Source organism: Magnolia sinica, unplaced genomic scaffold (genome assembly GCF_029962835.1).
Source record: "Magnolia sinica isolate HGM2019 unplaced genomic scaffold, MsV1 ctg293, whole genome shotgun sequence".
In the NCBI taxonomy this organism is placed as follows: Eukaryota; Viridiplantae; Streptophyta; class Magnoliopsida; order Magnoliales; family Magnoliaceae; genus Magnolia; species Magnolia sinica.
In genome coordinates, this window is record NW_026682804.1 from 306,107 (window position 1) to 331,469 (window position 25,363).

The 25,363-nt window shown below is 42.3% G+C and overlaps 1 long non-coding RNA gene across 1 annotated transcript in view; it reads right to left on the bottom strand.

Moving 5' to 3' along the window:
* The window catches only part of LOC131236209 (uncharacterized), a 98,313-nt gene extending 75,196 nt beyond the window's left edge, over window positions 1-23,117 (bottom strand). Inside the window, exons 1-5 of the long non-coding RNA XR_009166635.1 lie at window positions 22,972-23,117; window positions 21,834-21,878; window positions 21,259-21,452; window positions 21,092-21,166; window positions 3,406-3,619 (exon numbers count right to left, since the gene is read on the bottom strand). This is a non-coding gene — a long non-coding RNA (uncharacterized LOC131236209). The remainder of the gene's footprint in view (window positions 1-3,405; window positions 3,620-21,091; window positions 21,167-21,258; window positions 21,453-21,833; window positions 21,879-22,971) is intronic.
* Window positions 23,118-25,363: the final 2,246 nt, after the last annotated feature.

A 25,363-nucleotide genomic window follows, 5' to 3' on the forward strand; every position in this document is an offset into this window, starting at 1 on the left:
CGTTATAGTTAAGGTTAGGGAGTTGAGATTAGGATTAGGTTTAGGTTTAGGTTTAGAGATTTGAGAATACATTTAGATTTTAGGTTTAGGTTTAGGTTATAGGTTATAGGTTTAGGTTTAGGTTTAGGTTTAGGTTATAAGCTATAGGTTTAGGGAATTGAGAATAGGTTAATGTTTAGGTTTAGGAAATTGGGTTCGGGTTCGGGATCGGGTTTAGGTTTGGGTTTTTAAGTTTAGCTTTAGGTTTAGGTTAGGGAGTTGAGATTAGGATTAGGTGTAAGTTTAGGTTTAGGGATTTGAGAATACATTTAGGTTTTAGGTTTAGGTTTAGGTTATAGGTTATAAGTTTAGGTTTAGGTTATAAGCTATAAGTTTAGGGAATTGAGAAGGTTAAGGTATAGGTTTAGGAAATCGGGTTCAGGTTCGGGATCGGGTTTAGGTTTGGGTTTTCAAGTTTAGGTTTAGGTTTTGGTTAGGGAGTCGAGATTAGGATTAGGTATAGGTTTAGGTTTAGGGATTTGAGAATACATTTAGGTTTTAGGTTTAGGTTATAGGTTATAGGTTATAGGTTTAGGTATAGGTTTAGGTTTAAGGTTAGGTTTAGGTTATAAGCTATAGGTTTAGGGAATTGAGAATAGGTTAAGGTTTAGGTTTAGGAAATTGGGTTCGGGTTCGAGATCAGGTTTAGGTTTGGATTTTCAAGTTTAGGTTTAGGTTTAGGTTAGGGAATTGAGATTAGGATTAGGTGTAGGTTTAGGTTTAGAGATTTGAGAATACATTTAGGTTATAGGTTTAGGTTTAGGTTATAGGTTATAGGTTTAGGTTTAGGTTTAGGTTAAGGTTTAGGTTTAGGTTTAGGGGTTTGAGAATACATTTAGGTTTTAGGTTTAGGTTTAGGTTATAGGTTTAGGTTAAGGTTTAGGTTTAGGTTATAAGCTATATGTTTAGGGAATTGAGAATAGGTTAAGGTTTAGGTTTAAGAAATCGGGTTCGGGTTCGGGATCGGATTTAGGTTTGCGTTTTCAAGTTTAGGTTTAAGTTTAGGTTAGGGAGTTGAGATTAGGATTAGGTGTAGGTTTAGGTTTAGGGATTTGAGAATACATTTAGGTTTTAGGTTTAGATTTAGGTTTTAGGTTTTAGGTTAAGGTTTAGGTTTTAGGTTTAGGTTAAGGTTAGGTTATAGGTTATAGGTTAAGGTTTTAGGTCATAGGTTTGGTTTAGGTTAAGGTTATAGGTTTAGGTTTAGGTTTAGGTTATAAGCTATAGGTTTAGGGAATTGAGAATAGGTTAAGGTTTAGGTTTAGGAAATCGGGTTCGGGTTTAGGTTCGGGTTTAGGTTCGGGTTTTCAAGTTTAGGTTTAAGTTTAGGTTAGGGAGTTAAGATTAGGATTAGGTGTAGGTTTAGGTTTAGGGATTTGAGAATACATTTAGGTTTTAGGTTTTAGGTTATAGGTTAAGGTTTAGGTTTTAGGTTTAGGTTAAGGTTAGGTTATAGGTTATAAGTTTAGGTTATAGGTTATAGGTTAAGGCTTTAGGTCAATGGTTTGGTTTAGGTTAAAGGTTATAGGTTTAGGTTAAGGTTTAATTTTAGGTTAGGTTAGGTTAAGGTTTAGGGAATTAAGTTTAGGTTATAGGTTTAGGTTGTAGGTTAAGGTTATAGGTTGAAGTTTAGGTTATAGGTTAAGGTTTAGGTTTAGGTTTAGGTTATAGGTTTTGGGATTTGAGAATAGGTTTAGGTTATAAGTATAGGTTTAGGTTATGGTGTAGGTTAAGGTTTTGGGAATTGAGTTTAGGTTATAGGTTTTTGGTTAAGGTTTAGGTTATAGTTATAGGTTTTGGGATTTGAGAATAGGTTTAGGTTATAAGTATAGGTTGAGGTTTAGGGATTTGAGAATACATTTATGTTTTAGGTTTAAGTTTAGGTTTCGGTTTTACATTTAGGTTAAGGTTACAGGTTTAGGTTATAAGTGTTAGTTATAGGTTTCGGTTTAGGTTAGGTTATATGTTAAGGTTTAGGGAATTGAATTTAGGTTATAGGTTATAGGTTTAGGTTATAGGTTATAGGTTTAGTTTAAGGTTATAGGTTAAGGTTATAGGTTATAGGTTTACGTTTAGGTTTAGGAATACGGGTTCAGGTTCGGGTTCAGGTTATACGTTTGGCTTAAGGTGTTGGTTTAAGTTAAGTCAATTAAGTTTAGGTTATAGGTTTAGGTTTAGGTTTAGGTTTAGGTTTAGGCTAAGGGTTTAGGGATTCATATTCGGGCTCAGGATCGGGTTTAGGTTTAGGTTAGGGAGTTGAGATTAGGATTAGGTGTAAGTTTAGGTTTAGGGATTTGAGATTAGGTGTAAGTTTAGGTTTAGGGATTTGAGAATAGGTTTAGATTATAAGTTTAAGTTTAGGTTATAGGTTTAGGTTAAGGTTATAAGTTAAGGTTAAGGTTATAGGTTTAGGTTTAGGTTAAGGTTATAGGTTTAGGTTTAGGTTTAGGTTAGGTTATAAGTTTTTTGTTAAGGTTTAGGTTATAGTTATAGGTTTTGGGATTTGAGAATAGGTTTAGGTTATAAGTATAGGTTTAGGTTAGGTTATAGGTTAAGGTTTAGGGAATTGAGTTTAGGTTATAGGTTATAGGTTATAGGTTTAGGTTAAGGTTTAGGTTATTGGTTTTGGGATTTGACAATAGGTTTAGGTTATATGTATAGGTTTAGGTTAGGTTGTAGTTTAAAGTTTAGGAAATTGAGTTTAGGTTATAGGTTTAAGTTATAGTTTATAGGTTTAGATTAAGGTTTAGGTTGTAGTTATAGGTTTTGGGATTTGAGAATAGGTTTAGGTTATAGGTTAAGGGTGTGGTCCCTACAAATACAGATATAAACACAACCTGCTCCAATTGGCCAGGTCGTTCCAATGTTGTCCATAGGAAATGGACAGCTTCATCATGGTCATAACAGCGGTTCCCACCTTCCAGGGACCCCCGCTCAACATCCGGATAGCTCCGACGCACATCCAGGTCTGCTTCATCAATTTCGAGTAAATACATAAACACGGCCTGTCCAAATGGTCAGGCCACTCCAATGTTGTCCATAGGAAATGGACAGCTTCATCATAGTCATAACAGCGGTTCCCACCTTCCAGGGACCCCCGCTCATCCGGATAGCTCCGACGCACATCCGGGTCTGCTCCATTAATTTCGAGAAAATACATAAACACGGCCTGTCTAAATGGCCAGGCCCCTCCAATGCTGTTCATAGGAAATGGACAACTTCATCATGGTCATGACAGCAGTTCCCACCTTCCAGGGACCCCCGCTCAACATTCGGATAGCTCCGACACACATCCGGGTGTGCTCCATCAATTTCGAGCTAATACATTTAAAAATAACATAAATATATCTAAAAGCATCTAGATACCTAGGGAAGGCCTCCCATATTTGTATTGTTGGTTACTTATCCCTTTGTCTACAAGCCACAATCGACCAACAATTTCTATCGCTACCTGTACTCTAAAACCAACACAAATATAACTGGAAAACAATATAAGGAATAAGAAAAAATGAATTTACCTATACACATCATTAAATGTTTCCCTATAAGGAGGTGATATTATATATTTGATAGCCACAACCTGTATGACAGAGAAAAATGCAACCGATACAGTCTGTTACAATTCAAAGGAGAAAAAAGATTTGTGGCTGCACCGATATTCTAATACATTACGAACGGCTGCCTATGTACCTAAAAAGTTAGATTAGAATCAAGCCACTACATAGTTCTTTTTAATTAAGCCACCGATGTTTCCCCACTCTCACCTCTCCGTCTCTCTCTTGAAGCAAAAAAGAAGAAAAAAAATCTCTTTTATGTTTTTTCAATCCATCTTCCATTTTCTTCTTAACAAGAAAATTCATATTTACTAATATTCCTATTTTTCTATTTTTCAAAAGAATGAGTTCAAACTCTGAAAGCGTTGGCTCCAACACTTGTACTTTCAGCCCAAACCCTAACCAAGGACTCCAAAATTACCAAGTACTCATAAACATTCATTGCAAGCATTTTCTATCTATGTGCATGATGACCACACTGTTAAGATCAATCCTCTTATTTTCATTTACAGAAACTAATGGATGACAAATTATGTGTAATATATAGAGATGGTTCAGCCACTTGTGCAATTAGGGAAGGTTCAAAAGGACATACATATTTGAAAGACGGATTTTGGGTGCGGTAAGGGCGACGGTGTTCCAATTTTAGGCTTTTTGAGTGCGGTTTCACTGCCACTTTTCTTCGTTGTCGAGCCCCAATCACAAACTTCTAGATTTGGTCGATAAAATATATGAAAAGATTCAACCCCACAAAAGAAGATGAAAAACAAGCCATGAATGATAGAGCAATGCAATTGCCTAATCGCGAGTGCAACTATTCAGGTTGGCCTAGTTCTTCGGTGGGCCACGCACGTATGCATATGTCAATGGTTCATGATCAGACTATCCTAATAATACACGATCAACAAAGATACCCATAGCGGCCCACTCGAAGATTAGCCTAGATGTCACTCATGTGCTACTTTGATGTTGACGGTCTGTTGTCATTAGAAAATAGCAAACTTGAAGAAACAGAACAGAGCAAAGCCTCAAATTTGAAAGAAGGATTTGTTACTATGGATTTGTTTTGTTGGGTTCTTCATTTAATATCTTTGTTCTACTCTTTAATGTCTTTAATGGACTATTTCAGGCATAATATACATCTACGCTATATATAAGAGAGCAACTCTAGGAATTGAAATTTGTAACTAGCCCACCATTTGTTAATTCCATTTCTAATGCAGGTCAGCCCAAGCAACATCTTCTTGCAACTGGATGGAGTGTGTAAGTGCAAAGAGGCTTGTTGCAGGTGATTTGGTCCTTTTTCATCTAGTATGCTCGTTCAGATCCTCATGCCACCTATCTTATGCATGCAACATTTCAACCTGCCATGTCATATATAATTTGCATCTAACACTAAAATATATTGGTTTCATCATCAGGAATGAGAGAATCAGTTAATCCTGGAAATCTGGCATGCTAATCAGCCACAAACAGTCATGCCTTTGTCACTATATATATTAACTTCTTGAATTGTCTTTCATAAAAAGAAAAAAGAAAAAAGAAAGAAATAGTTACTGACCATATGCACTGGTGGATTTCATGCATGAGGGTTTGTACTCTCAAGGCAAGGAGTGATGATGTACTCTTGTCCATCTCTTTGAGTGTCCTTAACAGTTGCATCACAATCAAATTTTCACTGGTACAATTTGAAATGTACAAAATAATGGAAAGTAGATTACTGAATCACAATTTCATGTAAAATCTTTCTCCCAGCTCCAGATTCCTAAGGTATTTCAAATCTACCCTATGATTAGAAGCTAGAGTTGAAGCAAAGAACATTATGGAATCAGGTCGCAACGTGCACAATGAAACTAACTTAGAAAAGGATGAAGCTTGTGGAGAAAGTTTTTGCAGCTCTAGCAAACCCATTTATAAGTATTAGATCATTCAAGTGTAAAATATTAAGAAAGTTTTTTAGTGTAGTACATGTGAATTAAAACTGCACTAACAGTAAACTGTTAACTATAAGAGGAACTAAGGCAATGGTAATTAAACGATAAACAAAAAATAATGAAAAAAAGATAGATCTTATCCAAATAAGTGTGTTAGCGTGTGTGACAAGCAAGCATATTTGGTTGAAATAGAATATAGGAGTTTTTGTAACATTGCTAGACAGGTCACAGATTCTAATAAGGTTGCAAATACAAAGGAACATACCAACAAAAAAGTAAGATTAAGATATATATTTAAATAAAGTGGGTGGACATAATCATCAACAACATTTAGTTCACAAAACCGCCATAGCAAGGTGTCCAGTTCTATGTATTGTAGGACTTTGGTGGTACACTTAAGACCTTTCCCATAGGAAAAATTCAGGAAAGGTGTGAGTTTTAATCATATCAGCCCCATGAAAAGGTAAAAATCTCATCAATTTCAAGAAAGGAAGGAAAAAAAAAAATCAAAAACAAGGAAATTAGATCAATCCATCTACATAGAGTGGTAAATGGAGGCAAAAATCAGGAAAAAAAGATGTGAAATATTATCATTTTGGCATGCGAAAAAAGGAGAAAATTAAATTTATTAAGAATGCCATCCAAAAAATGCCATTATTTTAGTAAGAAAATAAATTTATTTCAGTTTGATAACCATTGACGGTTACTTTGAACAATTTCAAGAAAAAACAAAGCACCTAAGGAAATGTATCTTCCAGTGTATAGACCCTGGCTTTCATTCTTTCTAATAAATTTTTGGTTAGAATATATATATATATATATATATATCATCTCCAAGAATACAAGAAATGCCCCACCATTTGTCCTCTTCAACAACTAGTTATTCTACTATCAAGTCTTCATTGCTTTGTTTTCAACTAAAATGCCCAAAGGTCAGCCAAAGATTAGGCTTGATGGCCACCAACACAGCATGAACACACTTTTAAGAATGAAATATGTAGAAAAAGATATGCACAACCCTACCTAATTAGTGGATGCATAAATAATCATGTATCTTGGTTAAAGGGAGGAATTTGCTTCTGACTCAGGCACTTGACTTCGAATGCAGAAATCTTTTACACGCTGCCTTGTCCCAGAACGCACCCAGGAACTCTTTGTTCTTGGGAGAGTCCTACAAATTTGATAAAAAGCATAGTAAGGGAATGTCAAGAGAGGAAAAATGAAGAAGATGAGTACAAACATTGACACAAAATTACAAACTAACTAGATCTCACCAAACCAAGGTTGCTTAATTTGAAAAAATGAGTTTAAATGTCTAAATATGTAGAAATGACTGGAATACAATTCTGAACCAACATTTACAAACTTGCAAATACAAACACATGCGCATATCTATAGTTCAAATTATAAATTAGTGTTGTTGGCTCCAATTATACATGATTACTATAATATGAAAGCTAAACAGGTTGGTAATCCATTCATGTAGCCAAAAGACTGAATGTCGCGCCCCGAACTCAAAAACCGGGCTCATAAAATTCCCGATCACCGAATCCGGCGCCGACAGCCTCCGTAGAACCCCATTCTCGACTCCCGGCACCCATTTACCAAGTTTCGATCCTGTGATACTATAAGGAGGATTTATAATCATCAGTCTGATTCATAATGAGCATAACCAAAAGCATAAACCGGCCAAAAATAACCACAAGAACAACATCACAAAATCCACTATGATCAAAAACTTTTGGATACAGTGCGTATGAAAGAGAAATACAATATGGTGAAAGCAACAAAACTCTAAAAGCTCGTCTGCACGCTCCTGCTGCTACTATGCTATGGCTGTGTCCTTGCGTCACCTGCACGCATCAATCGTGCATAAGCTTATAAAAAGCTTAAAGGGTGGTGTAAGTGTGTGCGCAATATAAGCGTGCTCAGAATACAAGGTTAGAGTAATGCGGAATCATGGTGATGAGTACATGAATGCAATCAGCCGTACCAAGGCTATGCGGTGCAAGATATGAATGTTATCGGCCATAACACGGCCATGCAATACGAGATGCAACTCAAGCCTGCCAATCCTAATCATATATCAGTACAATTCTCATTCTGGATAATCACCGGGGTTCAATACACTCCAAGTGGCACTACCGCTCTCCTAGCTGCACAGTCCAAGCAAGCGTAAGAAACCTCGCTATCCGCCTGGCCAATAGTCTGCCAATACCTATCCGGCATGTCGATAGCGGACCCATTCATGAGCTGGTCAAACTCAGCCTAGTATTGCCCCCTACCCTCGGGTGAGTAAGGCCACACCCCTTTCCAACTGACCACGACACAGTGGGAGACGCGGCTTCTTGGTATTCGGCCCTCGTGCACTCATATATCCACTCGGTTTCGACGTTGGAGTCATCCTCTGGTACCATCGGGTTTAGGGATTTTCACCCAAGGACATCTATGACGCCCGTATGCTAGAACCAAGCATTTTCAGTATCCAATCCAGCCACCCACGATGTGTCTGTGGAGGTTATGGCCCTGATGTCACTAGGGCATACAATGAGCAAAATCACACGAATGTAAGTGCATGAACATACCATCAGACATGCAACAATCCTGCGCATACCGCGCGCTCATGTAGGGCAACTCCGCCTATCAAGGAGTCCATAAACCATCTACCCGAAGGCATGTGCAATGATCAGTCAATCCTCACATCAGGCATACATATGATGCGTATGATCATGAATCATGAATCTATACTAAGCATGTTATGTGGTGATGGGTTCTGATCAAAACGAAGATGGGCCTAGACGACCTACACATTACAGGTATGGGCCTATTAATGGGCCCTAGGGAGAGAGTGACAATGTGGACATTTAACCAACATCAACCTTACAATGTGGACATCAAACCATCATTGCTCCCAAGGTGTAGCCCACTATAAAATCAACACATATACTATGTTGGAATCATACTACAATGGGCCTTATGTACGTCCCATTGGGCCTCGACCCATGGGCCTCCAGTACATCAAATGGGCCTCATACATGGGTCTCATATATATATCAAGGTGGGCCTCAACAACAGACCACAAATGCATCAAGATGGGCCTAGTCACATGGGTCTTGCATACATCACAATGGGCCTCATAATATGGGCCTTATACAAATCAAGGTGGGCCTCAACAAGGACCACCGACCTCAACAAGGACCACCAATACAAATCAAGGTGGGCCTCAACAATGGGCCTTCAATTATCTCCAAAATGGTTGGACGGTTTGGATGAAACACATGCATCATGATGAAGCCTACACTAATGGAGGGTGTGGATTACAATACATACATAAGTGGGTCCCATGTGGGGCCTACCATGATATTTATTCTCCATCCAACCCATTGATAAGGTCACTTAGACCTGGGGCCCACAGTAATATTTATTTTCCACCCAACCTGGGCCCACTATAATGTTTATTTACATCCAATCTGTGCATAAGGTCACGTGGACCAGGGCCCACCATAATGTTTATTTACATCCAACCTGTACATAAGGTTACGTGGACCAGGGCCCACCATAACGTTTATTTGCCATACAACCTGTTGACAGGGTCACACGGTCAGGGAGCCCACCATGATAGTTTTTTTTAATCACATGGACAGGGAGCCCACTGTGATGTGGTTCACAAATCCAGCCCACTCATTAGGTGCGTCCCACTTGGCTGAGGGTTCAAACCAAGTTTCAACTGCATCTAAATTTCAGGTAGGCCCCACCAAGTGATTTTAAATGTTTTAAGCATGTCTTCACATGATTTTAGATGGTGTGGCCCACCTGAGTTCCGTATACGGCTGATTTTTGGGATGGCCTCATGGTCCGAGGTGACCCATCAAATGCATGGTGTCGATGATCGAAATGCATCACGGTGGGGCCTACAACTGGGGCCGTGAGGCACAACCCGTCCGTCCGTGCATCAGGCGTAGGCGCTGCCTGCGGATGCTCTGCAGCAGCGTCAGCGCTGCTTCTTTTTTTTTAAAATCTGTTTTTCTACGGATTCCGCATTGGGCAGATCCACTCCAGCCATTGGATTCCACGGTCGAAGACCGATCAGATGAGTCCAATATACTGCCTGTTTTTGGCGAATTGAAGGATCAAAGTGGTTTCAATGGTAATACCGCTATTTCCTATGGTATGGGCCGCCCAAGAGTCGGTTTGGTCTCAAAATTTGGCTCAACGCCTAAAATGAGCTGGAGAATGGAATGGACGGCTTGGATTATATATATACACCAAGGTAGGGCCCTCCTAAGTAGCCTACCCAATAAGCTCTCTCTTTTTTTTTTTAAGCTTGTAAGTACGTACCCATGGCAGTACACGCACTCCATGTTAGTTCACACTTCACTTGGACCCACGTCCAGCGTCCAGGTGGGTACAATACAAGCATCATGGTGGGTCCCATAGGGACGTGGCCCACCATGCATGTATATATATGTACATATAATATTAATATAGTATAATATATTATATATCATCTCGCCTAAAATGTGGTGGGCCACACCATTTAATGGATGGAGTAGATTTAACATGAATTGGTGAGGCCCACTTCATTCAAGGGGAAGGATAAAGAGAGAGAAAGAGAGAGAGAAGATGACACGAGAAGGGGAGGGACCCCGCCACTATTGGGCCCTCCCAAATGCAATACAAATATTAAGTGGGTCCCACATCATGTGGGCCCAAAAAAATGAAATTCAACGGTCGCTCACCCACCTCTAGGCCTCCTCCTTGCTCCCTTAGCCTTCTATGCTCCTTGCCTTGCCTCTTGATGGTGGTTGATGAAAGATGAATGGTTGAGATGGGAGATGAGAGGGTGGGCCACACTTGGAGTTGAGAGAGAGTGTTTGGACGTTGAAATTTTGGGTTGCTTGAGAGATATGAGAAATGAGAGAAAGGGAGTGAGGTGATGGGAATAATATGGATGGGGTGATGTAAGGAAGGGCATGGGTTGGGTTGAAAATTTGTAGAAGAGGTATAGTTGTGGTTGAAATTGTGTAAAGGGGAATGGTGAGGTGGAGAGAGAGTGGACTTTTTAAAAAAGTAGGGATGGGTTGTACTTGAGGTAAGGCTTGTACTTGACATTGATTGATGGAACATATCGTAGAGATTCCCTCGATAATTGCAACGCGCGGCATTTCTTCGGAATGAACGCAAACCCACATAGCCTGGGCATCGGTTCGGTGCACGAGTCTCGGCGTTGGCCGCGGTCGCTAAGATACAAGTTTCGGATCGAGCCGACATCGACGTGCGGGACCTGGCTTAGGTTCACACACAATCGTCGAATACAGTACGAAGGTTGCCAAAATTTGACCGGAAGAACCGCGGAAGTCAACGGAACGGTACGGACTAGGACATGGGTCTTACAGCTCACCACTCCAAATAAAAATTTCGTCTTTGAAATTTGCATAATCATCGCAAGAAAACATGACTTATAATAGAAGAGGAAACAAGGCATCATCATATAAGTATCGGAGACAAAACACAAGATACAACATACAATCAATCATCAAAGAGATGGGGATAGCGCTCTCGAATCTCGGCCTCGCACTCCCAAGATGCCTCATCAACAGAATGGTGACCCCACTGAACCTTCACCAAGGGAATGACCTTGGTCCGGAGGACCTGCTCCTTTCGATCAAGGATACAAACTGGCTGCTCAATGTAAGAAGCATCTTCACGAACCTCCAACGACTGCCAATCAATAACAGGAACTACGTCTGACCCACATTTTCTCAACATAGAGACGTGGAAAATGTTGTAGATGCCAGACAACTGAGATGGTAAGGCAAGCCGATAGTCCACGGCGTCAATGCGCTCAGTGATCTCGAAAGGTCCAATGAATCTCGGAGCAAGCTTGCCTTTCACTCCAAATCGAACTACGCCCTTCATGGGCTAGACCTTGAGATATACGTGGTCCCCTATATCAAACTCCAAGGGACGGCGCCAGCGATCGGCAAAACTCTTCTGCCGGCTCTGAGCTGTGCGCATCCTCTGCCTAATGATAACAATAGCCTCTGATATCTCTTGTACAAGCTCGGGACCTAGGAGACGCCGCTCTCCGACCTCAGTACAACAACTCGGAGATCTACATGGTCTGCCATACAATGCCTCAAAAGGAGCCATGCCAATGGTCGCCTAATAGCTGTTGTTGTATGCAAACTCAGTCAATCGCAGATGATCATCCCAGCTACCCCCGAAGTCAATCACGTAGGCTCGAAGCATATCCTCAAGGATCTGGTTGACCCTCTCAGTCTGGCCATCGGTCTGCGGATGGTACGCAGTGCTGAGCTGCAAATCAGTGCCCAATAGCTCTCTGAAAGCTCCTCCAAAACTGAGACGTGAACCTCGGGTCTCGGTCAGAAACGATCGAGACTGGAACGCCATGCAGTCTCACAATCTCCTCGATGAATATTCTCGCAAGCCGGTCCAAAGGCCAAGTCGCACGAATCATAAGAAAATGTGTCGACTTCGTCAAACGATCAACGACGACCCAGATGGGGTCATGACCGCACTGAGTCCTCGACAAACCCATAATGAAATCTGTAAATACGTACTCCCACTTCCACGTCGAGACACTCAACAGCTGCAATAGACCAGGAGGTCTCTGATGATCAACCGACATGCTGGCATGTGTCACACTCGGTCACAAAACTGGCAATCTGGCGCTTCATCCCTGCCTAAAAATACTGTCGCCTCATATCACGGTACATTTTCGTCGAGCCAAGGTGGATAGAAAATTACGATCGATGTGCCTCGGTCATAAGATCTTTGTGCAACTCAGGAATATTCGGGACACAATCGGCCTCTGAAGCGAAGTCCACCATCAAAACCAATCTGTCAATTTGTTTGACTCTCAGATGCTTTCTCAGTTCGATAATCCTGTAATGACTCATCTGTCTGTTGAGCCTCGATCACCCTTGCGACAAGAGAGGGTTGAATCGACAGGCTCGATAGCTGAACAATAGAAGACTGTAAACCAAAATTGAAGTCATACTCTACTATATCTTCGAGCATCCTCCACTCCTGAATCATCATATGTGCCATCAGGCCTCGTGGTTGACGGCTGAGGGCATTTGCCACCACATTCGCCTTGCCTGGTGGTACTGGAGGTCAAAATCATAGTCCTTCAGAAGCTCCATGCAGCGTTTCTGCCTCATGTTCAGCTCGGACTGAGAGAATAGATTCTTCAAGCTCTTGTGGTCGGAGAAGAGCTCAAACCTAACCCTATAGAGATAGTGTCTCCACACCTTCAGTGCGAAGACAACTGCTGCCAGCTCCAAATCATGCGTGGGGTAGTTCAGCTCATGGACCTTGAGCTGACGAGACGCGAAGGCTACAGGCCTGCCATGCTGCATTAGGACAACACCTAACCCAATACGTGAGGCATCAGTAAACACAACAAATTCATCACTCCTAGAGAAGAGTGACAGGAGCGGACGTCAGACGGTCCTTCAGCTCCATAAACGCTCGCTCACAGGCGTCACTCCAAATAAACTCTGCGCCCTTCCGAGTCAACCTGGTCAACGGGGCTGCAATACGGGAGAAGCCCTCAATGAAACGCCGATAGTATCCCGCTAAACCAAGGAAACTGTGGATCTCAGACGCAGTCGTGGGCTGACCCCGCTGACGCACTGCCTCAACCTTCGAGGGGTCCACTGCGACACCCTCCGTCGTCACCACGTGACCGAGGAATCTCACCTCCTCCTACCAGAATTCACACTTCTCCAGCTTCGCATACAGCTGGTAGGCACGAAGGGTCTGCAATGCGATCTCCAGATGCTGCATATGATGCTCACGGGTCCTCGAATATATCAGAATGTCGTCGATGAAGACCACAACAAACTGATCGAGATACGGGCGAAAGACCTCATTCATCAACTGCATGAAGACCGCGGGTGCATTGGTCAGCCCGAAGGACATGACCTGAAACTCAAAATGACCATAGCACGTCTTGAAAGCTGTCTTCGGGATGTCCTCCTCTCGGACACGAATCTGATGATAACCAGAACCCAGGTCAATCTTTGAAAAGAACTATGCACCCTGCAACTGATCAAATAAGTCATCTATCCTCGGGAGCGGGTACTTGTTCTTGATTGTGACCCGGTTGAGCTCGCGGTAATCCACGCAGAGCCTTAACGAGCCATCCTTCTTCCTGACGAAGAGTACCGGCGCTCTCCTAAGCGAACTGCTCGGACGAATGAAACCTAACTCACACAACTCTTCCAACTGCCGCTGCAGCTCACACAACTCCATCGGTGTCATACGGTACGGGGCCTTCAAGATAGGCACTGTACCAGGCACAAGATCAATCTGGAACTCAGTATAACGGCGCGGCGGCAATCCCAGAATCTTCTGGAACATATCGGGGAAATCACAAACAACCGGCCACTGATCAATAGAAATGGTAATAGGCTCCTCGACAGCGCAGGACATCAAGCATGACAACGGCTCTCCTCTGGGCTCGGCAATGAACTAGAACTGTGGCAGGCCGGGTATAGAGAATGTGACGGTCCTCGCAGAACAGTTTAACATGGCGTGGTACTCAGCAAGCCAATCCATGCCCAAGATAACATCGAAGTCTGACATCAGCAGCAAAAATAAATCGGCAGGCAAAAAATTATCACCGACCAGAATTGGGCAAGATGAACAAAAATGGCCCAATACTGTGGTCTTCCCCAAGGGCGTCGACACGGTCAACCCCTCGCGAGCAGACTCTGTCGGTAATCCAGTCAAATGACAAAAATCCTCGAACATGAATGAATGCGATGCACCGGAATCAAACAGTACACGTGCGATACATGCGGAGATGGAAAGGATACCCTCATTGACTCCTTCAGATGACTGCGGATCCTGCTGAGCAGCGTAGAACCTTGCCTGAGCTGGCTGGGAAGGTGCCTATCCCCTCTGAGGTCCCTGGTGCTGTTGTTGCCTCTGCGGCGGCCTGTACTGTTGTCTCTGCTGCTGCTGAGGCCTCGGTGGTTGAGGTGGCTGTGGACGCTGCTGATGGGGTCACTATTGTGCTGGAGGCTGCTGCGGTGCTCTCGGCTGCTGCTGTGAAGGCTGCTGTGGTGCTCTCGGCGGCTAGAGATGAGGGCGAGGGTACTCAGACGGGCGGTGCCCTGTCCCACCACATCCAAAATAAGCCCCTGTAAACAGCTGCTAGGGTGGCACTGGAGGTGCTGTTGGGGCTGCTGGTGCTCTAGCAGGTGGGTGGCTCCTGTACCTCTGTGGTCGTCAATGCTACTAGAAGGTACTGGAGGGGGCTTGCCTCTTCCAATTTTGACCCATCCTCTGATCTCGGTCGCTCTGTGAGCCGGCCCACTTAGTCTCGTAAATCTGGGCCCTCCACACTACCGCCTGAAAAGTCAGGAGCTCATGCCCAATCACACGGCCTCGAAGACCATAACGTAAGCCGTTCTCAAAACGGCGGGCCTTCCGCCCCTCATCATCAACCATATATGGCGCGAACCTCGATAGCGACATAAAACGAGCCTAGTCCTGTGCCATGGTCATGTCTCCCTGCACTAGAGTCTCGAACTCCAGTGCTCTCTGACGTCGTATGTAGTCAGGGAAATACTGCTCCTCGAATCGGTCGATAAAGTCATCTCATGTTCAGACATAATCAGGTCATGTAACACGGGTAACAGAGGTCCACCAGTGCTCGGCCTCTCCTTGGAGAAGAAATACAGCCAACCGAACTCGCTGCTCGGTCGTACATGACATGGTATCGAAGATCTTCGCCACATTGGAGCGCTATCTCTCGGCTGCAGTCGGATCTGGCTCACCCTAGAAACGTGGGAGATCAAGCTGTCGAAACTCACAAAGAAGGGCGCTTGCGCGCTCGTGCTCGGCCTGGGCTGGAGAAACAACTGGGCGTCTGCCCTGCCCCTGAAGCGCAGTAGTCAGCCTGCAACATCTGCTGTAACTGCGAGGCACTCACAGGCACAGTCGGATCCACACCGGCATTAGGTGGAGGAACGTCGTCCGCAGGCAGGGGAGCGGGGATCTCTGGGGGTGGAACGGAAGGCGCAGGTGGTAAAGCTAGGGCCTCAGGTGGTGGAGGGGGGTGTGCTCGGGTCGCTCTCCTAAGTAGCATGTCCTATAGGAAGGAACAATGACGTCAATCAACCGTGAGAATCGCACGTTAGGGAACTCAATCGGAAGGTTAACTTGAAACCTAATCGTCCTAAACTCATAGCAAACATGTGATGATGTTATTGGTTATTCCTAAGTTATGCTCTGATACCAACTTCTGTCACACCCCGAACTCGGAAACCGGGCTCACAAAATTCCCGATGGCAGAATCCGGCGCCGACAGCCTCCGTAGAACCTCAATCTCGACTCCCGGCACCCATTTACCAGGTTCCGATCCTGGGATACTATAAGGAGGATTTATAATCATCAGTCTGATTCATAATAAGCATAACCAAAAGCATAACCCACGAACAATAACCACAAGAACACCAACACAAAATCCACTATGATCAAAAACTTTCGGATACAGTGCGTATGAAAGGGAAATACAATATGGCGAAAGCAACAAAACTCTAGAAGCTCGTCTGCACGCTCCTGCTGCTACTATGCTACGGCTGCGTCCTGGCGTCACCTGCACGCATCAATCGTGCATAAGCTTATAGAAAGCTTAGAGGGTGGTGTAAGTGTGTGCACAATATAAGCGTGCTCAGAATACAAGGTCAAAGTAATGCGAAATCATGGTGATGAATACATGAATGCAATCAGCTGTACTAAGGCTATGCGGTGCAAGATATGAATGCTATCGGCCATAACACGACCATGCAATGCGAGATGCAACTCAAGCATGCCAATCCTCGTCATATATCAGTACAGTTCTCATTCTGAATAATCACCGGGGTTCAGTACACTCCAAGTGACACTGCCGCTCTCCTAGCCGCACAGTCCAAGCGAGCGTAAGAAACCTCACTATCCTCCTGGCCAATAGTCTGCCAATACCTATCCGGCATGTCGATAGCGGACCCATTCTTAAGCTGGTCAAACTCAGCCTAGTATTGCCCCCTACCCTCAAGCGAGTAAGGCCACACCCCTTTCCAACCGACCACGACACAGTGGGAGACGCGGCCTCCTGGTATTCGGCCATCGTGCGCTCATATATCCACTCGGTCTCGACGTTGGAGTCATCCTCTGGTACCATCGGGTTTAAAAATTTTCACTAAGGGACATCTATGGCACCCGTATGCTAGATCCAAACATTTTTGGTATCCAATCTAGCCACCCACGATGTGTCTGTGGAGGCTATGGCCCTGATGTCACTAGGGCATACAATGAGCACAATCACACGAATGCAAATGCATGAATCATACCATCAGACATGCAACAATCCTGCACGTACCGCGCGCTCATGTAAGGCAACTCCACCTATCAGAGAGTCCATAAACCATCTACCCGAAGACATGTGCAATGATCAGTCAATCCTCACATCAGGCATACATATGATGCGTATGATCATGAATCATGAATCTATACTAAGCATGTTATGTGGTGATAGGTTCTGATCAAAACGAAGATGGGCCTAGACGGCCTACACATTACAGGTATGGGCTTATTAATGGGCCCTAGGGAGAATGATAATGCGAACATTTAACCAACATCATCCTTACAATGTGGACATCAAACCATCATTGCTCCCAAGGTGTAGCCCGCTATAAAATCAACACATATACCATGATGAAATCATACTACAATGGACCTTATGTACATCCCATTGGGCCTCGACCCATGGGCCTCCAGTACATCAAACGGGCCTCATACATGGGTCTCGTATATATATCAAGGTGGGCCTCAATGACAGGCCACAAATGCATCAAGATGGGCCTAGTCACATGGGCCTTGCATACATCACAATGGGCCTCATAATACGGGCCTTATACAAATCAAGGTGGGCCTCAACAAGGACCACCAATATATCCAGATGGGCCTCAACAATGGGCCTTAAATTATCTCCAAAATGGTTAGACGGTTTGGATGAAACACATGCATCATGATGGAGCCCACACTAATGGAGGGTGTGGATTACAATACATACACAAGTGGGTCCCATGTGGGGCCTACCATGATGTTTATTCTCCATCCAACCCATTGATAAGGTCACTTAGACCTGGGGCCCATAGTAATATTTATTTTCCACCCAACCTGGGCCCACTGTAATGTTTATTTACATCCAATCTCTGCATAAGGTCACGTGGACCAGGGCCCACCATAATGTTTATTTAATTCCAACCTGTACATAAGGTCACGTGGACCAGGGCCCACCATAACGTTTATTTGCCATACAACCTGTTGACAGGTAATGTTTATTGCCATCTAATCTATTCATGAGATCACATGGACAGGGAGCTCACTGTGATGTGGTTCACAAATCTAGCCCACTCATTAGGTGAGTCGCACTTGGCTGAGGGTTCAGACCAAGTTTCAACCGCATCTAAATTTCAGGTAGGCCCCACCAAGTGATTTTATATGTTTTAGGCATGTCTTCACATGATTTTAGATGGTGTGGCCCACCTGAGTTCCGTATACTGCTGATTTTTAGGATGGCCTCCTGGTCCAAGGTGACCCATCAAATGCATGGTGTCGATGATCGAAATGCATCACGGTGGGGCCCACAACTGGCGTCGTGAGGCACAACCCGTCCGTTCGTGTGTCATGCGCAGGCGCTGCCTGCGGACGCTCTGCAGCAGCGTCAGCGCTGCTTCTTTTTTAAAAAAAAATCTATTTTTCTACGGATTTTCATAGGTGGGGCCCGCATTGGGCAGATCCACTCCAGCCATTGAATTCCACGGTCCAAGACCGACCAGATGAGTCCAATATACGGCCTGTTTTTGGCGAATAGAAGGATCAGAGTGGGTTTCAATGGTAATACCGATATTTCCTATGGTATGGCCCGCCCGAGAGTCGGTTTGGTCCCAAAATTTGGCTCAACGCCTAAAATGAGCTGGAGAATGGAATGGACGGCTTGGATTATATATTTACACCAAGGTAGGGCCCTCCTAAGTAGCCCACCCAATAAGCTCTTTTTTTTAAAGCTTGTAAGTGCGTACCCATGACACTACACGCACTCCATGTTAGTTCACACTTCACTTGGACCCACGTCCAGCGTCCAGGTGGGTACAATACAAGCATCATGGTGGGTCCCACAAGGACGTGGCCCACCATGCATGTATATATATGTACATATAATATTAATATAATATAATATATTATATATCATCTCGCCTGAAATGTGGTGGGCCACACCATTTAATGGATGGAGTTCATGGTGAGGCCCACTTCATTCAAGGGGAAGGATAAAGAGAGAGAAAGAGAGAAAGAGAAGATGACACGAGAAGGGGAGGGACCCCGCCACTATTGGGCCCTCCCAAATGCAATACAAATATTAAGTGGGTCCCACAACATGTGGGCCCAAAAAAATAGAATTCAACAGTCGATCACCCACCTCTAAGCCTCCTCCTTGCTCCCTTAGCCTTCTATGCTCCTTCCCTTGCCTTTTGATGGTGGTTGATGAAAGATGAATGGTTAAGATGGGAGATGAGAGGGTGGGCCACACTTGGAGTTGAGAGAAAGTGTTTGGACGTTGGAATTTTGGGTTGCTTGAGAGATTTGAGAAATGAAAGAGAGGGAATGAGGTGATGGGAATAATATGGATGGGGTGATGTAAGGAAGGGTATGGATTGGGTTGAAAATTTGTAAAAGAGGTATGGTTGTGGTTGAAATTGTATAAAGGAGAATGGTGAGGTAAAGAGAGAGTAGACTTTTAAAAAAAGTAGGGATGGATTGTTTTACTTGGGGTAAGGCTTATACTTGACATTAATTGATGGGACATATCGTAGAGATTCCCTCGATAATCACAACGCACAGCATTTCTTCGGAATGAACGCAGGCCCACATCTCCTGGCCTGGGCATGGATTCGGTGCACGAGTCGCGGCGTTGGAACCGCGACGACGATGTGGTCGCTAAGATACAAGTTTCGGATCAAGCCGACGTCGGTATGCAGGACCCGGCTTAGGTTCAGGCGCAATCGTCGGATACAGTGCGAAGATTGCCAGAATTTGACCAGAAGGACCGCGGAAGTTAACGGAACAATACGGACTAGGACACGGGTCTTACACTGAAAATACTAGAAATTTTCATCTTGAGTCAACTGACAAATAAAATAATGAAAAAAAAAACAATTTTCTTTGGTTGAAGTGATAATGCAGCCAATAATTTGATTACAGTCATTAGTTGCAGTCATACAACAATAGTTCCAACTATCAATGACTTCAACCCGAAGATAGCCAGTCAGCTTCAACCTAAAGAAAACTTATGGCTAGCTACAACTGAAATACCTGCTTGTGACACTTGACATACATTTTCAGGCTCACCATTGGCCTTTGTAGCGGCATGCGCCAAGGCAACAACAACTTCATGAAATTTAAGAGTTTGCATTTGTTCAGAGGTGCTTTGTGCCCCTTTATAGGGAGTCCACTACACTTTTTTAGAGGGAACATATTCCTTAACACCATTCATCTTAGGTACAATGTGTACGCATTTGATGCTTTAGGACAATGTAAACTGCCAGCTATTGGGGCTGGAATGACATGCACTGGCATCACAGAAAAAAAAAAAAAAAATCACGGAACTCATCATAACATTTTAAATCCCATATTGTAGCAGCTTATAACTCACTAATATTATCAATAAAAGAAATCACGGAACTCGTCATTACATTTTAAACATGGGACTGCAACCAAGACAAACATCAACTTTGCCTAAAACTGCAATATCATGAATGCCCAATAAACAGAAACATAAAAAATAATGACAAAATTCGCATAATCCCAATTTCAACATACAGGTGTCCGCGAATCAAAGGTTAGGATTGTTCAACTCATCCCAATCTTGGGACTATAAGTAAGCAATTGTGCAGTTAATACATGCCAACTGCACAATTTTTGAGTTCCCGCATATCAAGCGCCTTGATCCAGCCAGTGCAATTGGGCCACCATTTCCAAGGAGAAATCACCAACTAATACCTTGTATTTAAGGTACCATGTTCTTTTATCATCCGCTGTCAAGTTGCTTTTGTGTAACATCAAAGACATGCACAAGGAGTGCGACATTCATAAATATCACCTGGGATGAAAATGAGTATGGTCCATTCATATGGTGGCATGGTCTTACTCAAATTCTATGCAAATGGTTCTTCCAATCTTAGGATTTTTGGTGCACAGACCATGAACTTTTTGATAGTATCACCTTTTAAACATGGAGATGTTCTGACAAACTGGGCCATAAAGTTCAGATGTAGAAAATCATCACCACAAACAAATCAAAGAAAAACATGAAAAGATGGCATCTTTACAGAAAATTCTAGGGAAAAAAGAACTCTAATGGCAGACATGCTGATGTACAATTTTTTGGTGACTAGACATGTGACGTACAAAACCATCATCAATGATCCAACGTAGATTGTCCTGATTATAACAGTGAAGCACAACGAAAGATAATTGAATACATACTGATATGTTTTTGGGCAAGGAATTGAACCCATTTTTTGAAGCTTTAAGCAGGTATTGCAATTAGCTTCAAGACTTCTGTGAATATGACAGAGAAAAGAAAAAAATAGTAAATCATGAAGGTCATTACCAACATGACGTGAAAGCAATTGTATTTCATAAACACCTACCCATTGATTGGTTCCAATCAACAAGCCTTCGCATATCCACTTTCTCATTATCCTATAAATGTTATCATCAACAAACTACTACTGATTTTCTACTAAAAAGCAAAAAAAAAAAAAAGATTGAGAAAGAAATCATGACCTGCTCCTCTCACTGCACTAGTGTTTTCTCCCTTTTACTCCACTATGTATCCACCAACCTGACACAATTACACTTTCCTATCACTATTTTCACTTCACAACACCATACTTTTTAACTAATAATAATAAATATATATATATATAAAAAAAAAAAAAAAGACCCAACTCAGCTGGGTTTCAGTTCAATTGATGGTGGGAACCATAAGATGGAATCAAGATCCATGTTCCCACATATATGGGATCATGTGTGTGAGATTAGAAAATGCCAGCAGTCCAATCTTTTGCCTTTTCTCACTCAGTGTGGACCACTGTCATGTTCATTTCTTTTATGTCTATCGAATAGCTAGAAATTTCATCTTAGGTAGTTCTCTAACAACTGTAGGGATCAAAGGAAGTATGGCAGCCCCTTTATTCAAAGTTGGTAAATAGAAAATTCATACCTTGGCAAAATAAACAGAGGAATGATATGATGCACAGCCCACATCCTTGCACAATATACAAGGATTTTCAGTTTTGACAAGCATATAATTCCTCCAAACTCATGATCTTTAGTTGTGACCTGGGCTAAGTTCCTCTCTCTCTCTCTCTCTCTCTCTCTCTCTCTCTCTCTCAAGTTGTTTATTTTATTTTTATTTTTTTAAATGTAACTACTTAGCAAAATAAGCAGATACATAATACAATGCAGAATTTGCATCTTTGCACAACATACATGGACTTTCAGTTCTGACAAGTAGGGCCTATGGTTTTGTATGGCCCAAACCTTGCTCTGTTGCATGCCATTGTGAATGGATCATGACCCAAAAGACTTCCAGATTAGAAGATCCCAGTGACCAATCATGAGACTTTTTTTTTTTTTTGTCTTTTTTCAGTTTGAATTGGATGATTGTTGCATTTCTCTTCTTAACCATCAATACATATCAAGAAATCAAAAGGTGAAAATGTCCTATTGAGTATATATCTAGTACACAGCTCATCAATGGCAGGATGCAACAGATAATATTCCGAATTACCAAAAAATGAGTCCCACCTGATAGAAATGGAAACCATGCATCATATAATTCCTCATGAGCAATATCATCCCATTTTCAAATTGACCAAACAACCCCAAAAGCGACTTTCTTACAGTATTGATCACAAAACTCTGACAAAAAACACAAACCATCTAGTTTCTGTCAATCAGTTGCAACAAACAAACAAACATTTCCATATTCAGACCCGTCTAAACCGAGTCAGATTTCGCATGCCAAGTCCTCTTTTGTTCATCCTCTTTCCAATTCAAACACAACCAGTCTGAGACGAGTCGATCACCATACCTATTGGGGGCCCACCATCAGTTATAATGATGATCAAAACCCTTGACCAAGTAGGTTCTAGAAAGATTTCATCAGTGGGCAAGTTTTGCCCAAACTACCCTTTTCTAATGGTCCCGATCACTCCTTTTGAGTGAGAAAGAGAGAGAGATGGTTCCTTTTATTAGAGAAAACATCCATTCTATGAGAAAAGCTAAGGCATACATCATAGTGGGGCCACATAAAACACATCATGGTGGGTCCGATCGGTGAGGAAAGAGAAGCTCACCTATTTGAAGACGCTGCTTGATGGCGATGGAAGATGCCGCTGCTCGATGGCGATGGGATGCCGCTGCTTGAAAATGGGAGAAGCTCTTGAGGGCTGAGATGTGCTGCTTGAAAATAGAAAAGAGCAAATGGCGCTCGCGGGCTGGGATGCGCTGCTTGTAAATGGAAAAGAAGAAAATGGCGCTTGCAATTCCTCTTCTAAATAATATAAACCTTTGAAATCCGAAACAGTGTGTGTTTACCATTTTTTATAACAAACAATCTGTTAACATCCGTACATGCAGGAGGGACCATTTTCTGGATGGTTAAGATTGTATTATCTAAGAAAATTATAAATATTAAACATTTACAACTAGAAGGATTATTTGAATGGTCTGGATAATTCTATATCATTGCCACTGTTTTCATGAACTAGTCACCACTGTTTTACATTCTGTACAAAACTCACAGTTTTGTACAGAAGAAAAAACGGTAAACATATCATTCGAAAGGGGAGGGCTCTATGGGCCCCACCATGATGGATATGTTTCATCCAACCCGCCCATCCATTTATCAACATTTTTTTGGGATTGATCCCCAAAAATGAGCCCTAATTAAGTCTATTGGGGACCACAAAATGAGAAAACTCAGGATGGTTGGACATCCACCATTCAAAACTGCAGCAATAGCTAAACCTGCCTTCAAAACTCAGGATGGCATGGATGAAACACATACATTATGGTGGGACCTATAGAGCACCAACCAACATCCACCAAGTTTTGTGGGCCCCACTATGATTATTTGTTTTATCGACACTGTCCATCCATTTTGAGAGATCATTTTACATCATGAGCCAAAGAATGAGATAGATAAAAATCTATAGTGGACCCCACCACAGAAATCTCAGGTGCACCACACCACATGAATTCAATAGTAATTGGATATCCATCATTAAAATCCTCCTAAGGATTACTGTACTGTTTATTTTTATGTTATAAGTATAAACTGAACGTCTACCATTGAAAAATTTTGGGAGGCAGATTCAAAGTCCGAGTGGATCCCATCACAAAAAACAGTGGGGATTGAATGCCTACCATTAAAACCTCACTTGGATGAGGGGTCAGACCAAGTTTCAACCGCATCCATGTCTGTATTAACTTATAAACAGGTTGGATCTCAAATAAACATCGCGATGGGCCCTAAAAAGGTTTCAATAGTGGGTGTCACTATCCCACTCTTTTCTATGGTGGGTCCACTTGAACTTTGGATCTGCCCCGTCAGTTAGATGCACCATTCCATGGTGGGCCACGAGCATAAAAATAAAGTCAATCCATCACTTGAGTGGGCCACACCACATACTATAGTTAAGAGGGTTACCTTCCCATTAAAACATTCATAATCATTTATTGGGCCCACTTAGATGTGGTTCATAGATCCAGCCCATTCATTATGTGCGTCCCACTTGGATGAGGAGTCAGACCAAGTTTCATACACATCCAAAACTCATGTGGGCCCCACGAAATGCTTTTATATGTTTTAGAGATGTCTTCACATAGTTTTAGATGCTATGGCCCACCTGAGTTTCGTATATGACTGATTTTTGGACTTAAAGGGGACACATCAAATGCATGGTGTTGATGTTCTACACACATGATGGTAGGACGCACACAGATTAACCTAATGGGAAGTTCCCATGAGGTGACCTTATAGTACCATTTCACTATTTAGGTAACTCCTTCATGGGTCTTACTCTAACCGTGTAGGGCCCACCTTCATATATTTTATGTATATTGACACCATCCATATATTTTTCCATCATATTTTATGATGTGGTTTCAAATCATAAGAACTAAATAATCTTAGGTGGGCTATACCAATCAAAACAATATAATGAATAACCATTAAAAACATTTTGAATGCCACAAAAGTTTTGGATCAATTTGATCTTTGTAGTTTACCTTCATCTAGATCTTCTTTACATTATCAACAAGTTGGATTGCAAATAAACATTACTATAACCTTATGATAGGCTCTTTATAATTTTTAATGGCGAGGTACTATATTATCATTATTTCCAGTGATGTGGTCCACTTAAGATTTAAATCTACACAATTTTTTATACCCGGCCCAAAAATGGGTTGGAGAAACGTATGGGCGGCAAGGATATACAGCACATCATCAAAATCTCACTTTTGTTATCTAACTTTTCAATTTTTCTTGTCAAAATACAAAATCTAGTTTTCTTTTTTTTAAAATATATTTTTTTTTACAATTTGTCAACTTTTTCACAATTTTGTTTAATTTTTTAAATTTTCTTTTTCAAAATATCATTTTTTTATCGAAATCTCACTTTTGTTATCTAACTTTCCAATTTTTCTTGTCAAAATACAATATCTAGTTTTCTTTTTTTAAAA